This window comes from Salminus brasiliensis, chromosome 3 (genome assembly GCF_030463535.1).
Source record: "Salminus brasiliensis chromosome 3, fSalBra1.hap2, whole genome shotgun sequence".
Taxonomy (NCBI): domain Eukaryota; kingdom Metazoa; phylum Chordata; class Actinopteri; order Characiformes; family Bryconidae; genus Salminus; species Salminus brasiliensis.
Window position 1 is genome coordinate 11,505,931 of NC_132880.1, and position 8,750 is coordinate 11,514,680.

The window sequence follows — 8,750 nt, forward strand, 5'->3', positions numbered from 1 at the left end:
GTAAACAGCTTCCTGCCAAGGAGCCATTTACCCTCACTTTTACTGACTAACAAGCCATCTCCACGCCGACTACAAAGAGATAGGCTCCTTCAAAGACCACCAGAACCAGCAGTGGAAGTACCAGGCCATGCTGCGGCTTTCCCAGGACTAAACACTTGCCAACTAATGACGTTACAGATCAAGATCTCCTCTTCCTCCTTAAGTGTAACCCCATTATCTAACATTCCCAAAACATTCTAATAGCCCCTGTGGCTTTTATGATATGCTAATGCTAAGATTATGATTAATTCAATGTTTATGATCAATTTAATGTTTAATAAAACTGTTTTACTTTAACTGCTTGTTAACACATGAGGTAATTTTTAGGTTAAGCTGACTAAGTGTTATTACAAATCAAATTTAGCAATAGTTTAGGGTTGAATAGTGTCACTTTCATAATAAAACTATTTACATTTCAGTTATAATATAACTATTTACAGTTACTTTATAGGATAAGGAAAAAAGTGTGTTTTAACACCACCTTTCCCATGGGTTAGATTCTCCAGCCAGACAAGCACACCATGCTACACTAATAAGTGTACTTAAGTAAGACTCCTAACACTATGTTCTGCTACCTGAGTATCATGGTAATTATTATTATTATTATTATTATTATTATTATTATTGTTGTTGTTGTTGTTGTTGTTAATATTATTCCCAATTATGAGTTACTGGGTGGTTAGTATTAGGCTGGCATAAATTTCAAGTGGCTGGAATATCACACATGTGCACACACATATGCAGTCACACTTATATGATAAAACTCTTGAACAGAACCATGTGAGTCATACACACTATCATTTCCATTCTTTCTGGCTGATGAGTCTAGACATATTTTCACATTAGACACCTCAATGTGAACTGTACACTTGAGCTGAATTTAACAGCTTAAATGCCACAGTTTTTTTCTGAGACTCTTTTCTGTACATTACAATTGTGTACAATCATTACAGATTACATGACAATGTGTTTAATTTTGTCACAAAAATGTATTTGCTTTGTCTGATTTAAAAAATGTTTAAAAAAACACAGTTTTCTCCAGCCATTAGAAAAGCATGTTATCATTTATATGATTACAAAAGGAAAGGTTTCACAAATTTGATATGAAATCACTGTTGTGCACACTTTCTTGTGAATAGTAATAAGCACAATACAATGTACATGTAATTCATTATGTAACTTGTGTAAATGTATATATGTTTATATATAAATAAATAAATATAATTTACCCCATAAAATATATATATATATATTTACCCCAGAAGCTACAGAAGCTTATGGGTGACACTATATTCACATTGGCTTATACATGTCAAGTCACCAACATACAGAGGTGCTTAGCTGTCTACTGATACAAATCTCAAGATCATGCCAGTACAGAGAAAAGTCTTCCTACTTGCATCTTGAAGGTTGGTGGGTCAAGCCTAGCCAAGCTTAAAGTTTTATAGGTTCTTGGCATGGAGCCAAGATTTTGATTATTGGTATCAAGTAGGGAGGGCCATTTTTGGTTTTGTAGGTCAGTGTTTTAAATCTAATGTGGGCAGCTACTGAAAGCGAGAGAAGAGAACACAGTAAAGGAGTGACATGGCTAGGATGGAAGACATTGTGGTGCTGAGTTCTAGGTCGGCTTTAGGTGTCATCAGCATAGCAGTGGTAGGAAAATCCATATTACTGCGCTAAAAGAGCACTACATCAGGCACATGGTGAGGAGGCGGAGTGGTCCGGCCTATGGCTGTGGTAAAAGGTCCAGGATTAGGGGGCTATATCTATTGTCCTTTAATGAGTGGCTTTGATCTGGGCTCAGCGTTTAGTGTTTGTACACCTGGGCCACACCAGTGCTGGGGTAAGCCTGGCTTTGGGCTACAGATCGGGTGCTGCTGGGTAGTAACATAGAGGGGGGGCATGCATGATGTGTGTGGAGGCCTATGAGGAAAATTCTACTTCATACAGGTAACACTTCCCAGCGAGCTGCTGCTGCTGGCGTGGGAATGCAGTAAAAGAAGCTCAGCTTAGGGTCCTGTCTCCTTTGTCTGTCCTGTTTTTATGGTCTGTGTCCCAGCTCCTGTGTGGAGCCTCCAATTTCACTGGCCCAGAACCCAATAGATGTCTTCAGAGAGATAGTCCTGATGAATTAAGGGGCAGAAGAATTAAACCTGGGCCTCTCAAATGTAAGCAGGCTGACCAAGGACCCACCCAAGATCATCTTTCACCTGGAAACCTATATAATGAAGCAAAAGTACTTGGTGAATTTTGAGTAAAAAGTCAGATAAATGATCTCAACATAAACAATTTGTCAGTTAGTTGATGCCACAGAGCCCTGTTACATTTAATAGTGAGTAGTGGTTCTATAATGTTATGTAAATGGTTGAAATGGTGTAATATGAAATTTTTATAAATAACATATGATTATGCAGAATATACAGCATATACCTAAATATACCTACATTATTGCACATTCAAGTGACTCAATTCTACACGAAAATAAACTAAATGTTGCTTAAGCTGAGTGACTGAATATCAACTGTTTTTGCCAGAAATTGTATGGTGAAAACAGTACACTAGTCAGACTCAATAATAATTGGTGATATTTTGGTGATATATTTGTCATTTTTGTTTTTACAATTTGGTTTTGAAGTTTTTTTCTTTTGTAAAATATTTTCAGGCTGCTAAATTATTTTTTATAACATTGCCTTTGTATTCAAAATTAAAATTCAGATAATCCTCTCTTTAATTTTTTTAAAGGTTTGTTTAAAAAGCTGTGTCTGAGTCAGGAGCAGATTAATTTGTGGTCAACATTGTTACTCTGCACAACAGTGATACTGCAGTATCATAAATTAAAGTTTTCATTACATATGTTGAATATATAATTAGGCCATATCACATTTAGTTGTAGGTTCCCTTTTAGAGAATGTGTGTGTGTGTGTGTGTTTGTAAAAATATGTAGCCTACATGGGGGAACATCGCTAAAAAGATTTGCATCCATGAATGTGAGTATTAGTGAGGTCAGGTACCAATACTGCAGGATGCCAACATTCTATATTGGATGAAGCTCCATTACTCCAGAGAACACAGTTCCACTGCTCCAATGCTGCTCTAAAGTGTTCCCTTCAATTGGCAGTGCGTAAGGTTGTAGGTTAAAGGTCAAAGGCCTTAAGGTAAGAGGAGTGGGGTCAGGACCAGAGAGTTCAGTCTCCTGGGCTGACGAGAAATTGGGCAGAGGCAACCATGCTTTCTTCTTTCTCAAAGTTCACGACTGAGGTGCCTTTTAAGCAAGACACCTTATCCCCAATTGCTCCTCAGGTGCTGAGGTGGCTTCCCACTGCCTTGGGTGTGCCCCTAGTCACTATGACACCATTTATACCTGGTCACTGGATATCTTGATAAGGCTAAGCCACATAAAAATACTAATCTCTTGAAGTGATCAATAATAAAGGGGGCCAATTGTGCATCAGTATGTTCAGTTTCAGAAATGGGGTAACACTATATTCCATTGTATTGCTGTGCAATGTCTATTAAAATATTTGAATTAATCTGATATGGTATTACAAGAAGTCTTAACAAAGTTTTGGATATTTATTAAAAACGAACTGCTGAAACATATAAAATATACAAAAACACTTACCCTTAGTGATGTAATAGGTAAAGATTAATGTATGGCCTGAGGGTCTTGATACCCTACCTTTAGTTGAACACCGCCCCAGAGGCTTAGAGAAAACTCACTATTATGTGTCACCTACACTCTGTCTGTGAATTTAAAGCCGTATCTATTCTTTGATCATTGACCATTTACAGCCCTATTGGCTAATCACTCTTATCCAAATGAGGAAATGGTTTATTTTCACAGCTACAATATTACAAAATCATGCATTCACATTGTCTAAATGTTCTGCTCAAAAACAGTCATTAATGTGTGTGTGCGCATGTGAGCATGTGTACTTTGATGGCACAGCTGGTGACTATAAGAAGGGTTTAATCGTGTTTTCTCACACAGTGGTGAGCACTGACCTCATCTGCACATATTTACACCATGAAACATGAAACCAGTAGAAAGACACACAGATACACACAAGTGAAAGTTCAGGCACAGTTGCTCAAGCTTAGCAGTCTAGGTGGATTTATTGAAGAGAAATTCCCTCAAGATTTCTAAATGTCTGCAAAATTCAGTGTTAAAGATGTAAGCAAAGTATTTCAGAGTAGTTTGGTGTAAAACGGTTTATTATAGAGAAACTCAGAGAGGACTTTTTTTTTTGCAGTGGTGGAGACAGAAACCAGGGGTCACAATATTTACAACAATATGTACTATTTTAAACTACCAGTAAACCTACATGTATCTTCTTTTATATATAATCAAGTCTGTATGCTATTTGCACAACATATCAGGACATTCATCCATCTTCTGACCTGCTTCTTCCTGATAAGGGTGGGTCCAGAATCATTGGGCACAAGGCAGTCCATTACAGGGTACACACACTTCACTTGACCTAAACACTCAAACCTAGGGGCAATTTAGCATGGCCAATTCACCAACCATGTGTATTTTTGGGAGGCAGGAGGAAACCAAAGCACCCAAAGTGCCCTATGTCCCATCCATTCCTCACAGTCAGAGACCAGAGCGAGGATCAAACAATCAGAACAAAGTCATTTACATATGTATATATATCAGCCCTAAAGGGACAATCAGAAAAACAGACTGTTTAGTTCTAAGTGATATAAAGATGTTGGTAAAACGGTTATGTATAAATGAACATGTAACACAAGCTTTATAAGTGGACATCATCATCAAGTTTGTTTTAGGTTATGTTTTACTTTTGTGGAACTCATGTACACATTTACACATTTGGTAAATAATCAACACCTCCCCTCCCCATGCAGACTGTATTACAGTTTTATATAAGTTATAAGAGTAAGAGTTCTGTGTTTATTTTGGGATCATTATTTACCTTTGTCTCACACGCATTCTCATGTCATGTCATAACAATTTTTGTTATCTCCACCCTTCCGTTGCTGGGCAACCTAGAGCAGGCCATAAATCATCTGGCTCAGTCTGACTTGGGCTTGCCTGGAACCTTTAGCATCAGAGTGAGATCAACTGAGTGGTCATCATGCCAACAGGTCTAATCCCTGATCATGAAGCTGCTACAAAGATGTATTTTATTCAAATGAAGCCATTTGCATACTGTCTGCATCAGCATTTAGCTGTTTTTTGAGTCAGTGTTTCTGAAAGTGAAAACATATTTTGCACTATTGCAATGAATCAACAAATATTACAATTAATGACACATAATAGCATCTGTACCTATACCTATACTGTCAGAGTGATTACTAGCACAAGTAGAAAATCTGCCTGCCTAAGTGATACGTCAGAATAGCTAGTGATGACATTTATAATGACACTGATGACATTATAATAATGGATCATTGGCAAACTGACATTAGATGTGGTTTCATAGGTCTAAAGTGATGCATATTTGCACAATTACAAGCTTGGATAAGCATTGAATAGTGTGAATTTGTGTTTTAATTACATGCATTGTTTTGTACAATTAATTTGGGATTTTCTGTTGTCTTGTGAAGTGATCTGTTGTAGAGAAACAAACCAACAAAATTTTTTACAGTAGTGGTCAGAATGTCTGCAACTCAAACATATCCAACAATCAATGAACCTACATCTGTCTTCTGAGTTTCATTCCTAATGTTAATGATCATTAAATAATGATAATCTGAAATGTTCAGCTTTACCTGAGAACTATTTTAGAAAATACAAATTATTAACCATCGCCAGGTACCTTACACACCAATTCACTCAAAACTACGCATAATTCAGCATAGCTGCGTTATGTGTGTTATGTGTGTTTTTGAGAATGTGAGGAAATGTAAGTAGATTTTATTTGAGATATGTTTATAAACTATTTCAGTGTTACCCAAAATCTCTATATAATGGTTATAGAGTTATTAGTATCCCTTGTAAATCCCTGGTTTCACCTGTGTCAATGTTAACTAGGTTTGTTTTGCATGTCCTATTTATTGAGTTGAAATAGTTTTGCAGGTGGCTTGAAATGAGGTTTCTATTGCAATTGTATTTTAATTTGTTTTATAATTGTGACAGGAAAGGTGTTGTTGGGCACAGGAGCACACTGTGTGTAGTGTGATACCAGACTTGGTAATTTCTCTTATTCATTACTCACACACTCACTAACACTCCCACAGCCTCCCTCTGTTCCCTTAGCAGATGTGGATTGGGCCTTGAGCTGCGTCTGTCACTGCTGCGTTTCCACTTCAAGTTCAGGAAATCTAAACTTTCCTCTCCTAATCACCCTGGCCTTTGAAAGGGATAAAAAGAACACTCCCCCCACCCTCCTCAACCTCTGTCCTCCATGATAGAGCAAGGAGTTTTGGGATGTTAACGCTAGAGAACGGTGCTACAGTTCAGGAGTGTGCTGCTAACAGAACACAGCAAATGAACCCTGTAGAAATTACCTTGAAAATAAAGGTGCCTAAAAGGTTGGCCTTACGACTTTATAAAAATCTCGTTATTCAGGACTGCTCAAAGGGAGGCCCATGAGCCAAACTTGACATGCTAATACTTTAATTTTGGCCACCACCCCCACCCAATGAGAGAACAAGCCTGTTTGTATAACTTTCACTTTTTTTAAAGAACCTATAACATTTAACCACATAACTTAAAGACAATACAGTACAACATAAGGAAATTATAGCAGTAAGTAAATCATACATTATCCAAATTCCTCCACATATACTGAGGAGAAGAAAAGACATAAATCTAACAAGCTAGCTTACTGCTTTGTCTGTTTGGCTCTCGACCCACCACATACATTTTTGGGGTGGGGGATGAAATGTTTGGTCACCTCTGGTATAGAACCTTTACCCTATTCTGAGGTTTCTTAAACTTGGTTCTTACATTGGGCCTCTTTTACAAATATTTTGGGTTTTTTTTACAATCTTTAAAAAATAAAATTAAACAGTTCTGTTGGAAACCATAAGTGGCTCCCTGATGTTACTCCAAAGAATCCTTTATCTTTGAAAGAATATACATATCTTCTAGCCATGTTTCTTTAGCCCATTTACAGATCTACCACGTCATAGCAAGAAAGACACTACAATCAAAATTAAGATTCCTGATGTTGACAGTCTGAAAATTGTTCTTTATTATGAGCTTTTGTGTATCTAAAGTCTGTGTGACTGTATCTGTATTTGTGTGTCTCCCTTTTTTCCTTTTGACTCATCCCCTGTTTACTTATTTAGGCCAGTGAGGAGAGTGCAGTGGAAAATATGCACCATCCCTTATAACTGTTCCTTTGTGGAGCACCAGACCTCTGTAATATTTCTCACCTGAGTGAGAGTGTGCCCATGCCAGACTGAAATGGCATTTCTTAACCCCACCGTCACCAGGTCCTACTCACTGCTGCAGGCCCAACACAGGCCTGTAGTACAGTCAGCACTAAGACAAAATTTACATCTTTGGAATTTTTTTGCATACTTTATAGACACTTTATAGATGCATCGACTGAAATGTTCTTGAGGAAACCAAAGGGGCTCTTATATGGCATCACTCTGAAGATCTCTTCTTGTCACCTTTAATTTTAAATGTAGACTATGAACACTTTTAGCATTTACTAGAATGTCAATTCTAAACTCATAAGAGTGAGACTAACAATTCTCCATGGAATGAAAATAGTAATCGAAGGGTTAATAAAGTCTAAAGATTTAACCCTGTAGGTCTCAATATGGCCCATACTTCAATGACCTCAAAGTAACATTTTAGTTTTATAACTGTTATGGAGTAATTTATAGCATAAACATATTTAGGAGTAACTTATAATAGTGACTGTATTATCTACTGTAATTATCTACAGTAGATACTGAATCATTTGTAAAAAAAAAAAATACTGTGTCATTTATATTAGATAGTGAGTAATTTATAATTGTCAGTGAATCATTAGCAAAAAAATACTGAATCCTTTATTGTAGATTAATCATTAATAGTAAAAACTGAATAATTTATAGCAGATGCTGACTTATTTGTATTTGTAGTACATGTGTAATAGTTACTGAATTGTTAACAGTAGATACAGATTTTTATAGTGACTAAATGATTTGTAAAATTATTGAATTATTTATTGATGAATAATTTGTTTTAGACACTTAATTATTTTCACTAAAATCAGTAGTTTCTGAAGAAAAATATTGTTGATGCAGAATTATTCAAAATACATACTAAATAATAATTTATAATAGTTACATGATAACAGTAAAACATTCCCTTCAGTAAAACACATAGGATAAAGGGGTTTAAAAAGAGTCTTAAGGTATATAGTTAGTAATTGGTTATAAATGTTAAAGGTTAAGAGGTTAAAGCTAGTGTTTAAGGAGTATATGTTAGAGATTAAGGGGGTAATGTTATACATTAAGGATTTAATGGGTAAATATTAGATAACAAGCAGGCTAAGGCTTTACTTCAACACTGATTCATGTCTTTCCTGAGAGAATGATGAGTATAGCAGTTTATTGACAGAGCTAAACCTTTACTCTTATTTTTGTACTTGGCACCAAAATCAACAGTGAGTGGAATTTGCAGGATGCCCTAATGCTCCAATTTACAGGGTTTATTTATATGCAGGTTTTGACAATGTGTGCTAACTGATTCCTTACCAACAGACAAACCTATGTTCAAAATGTAAAGTAGTTCTGAC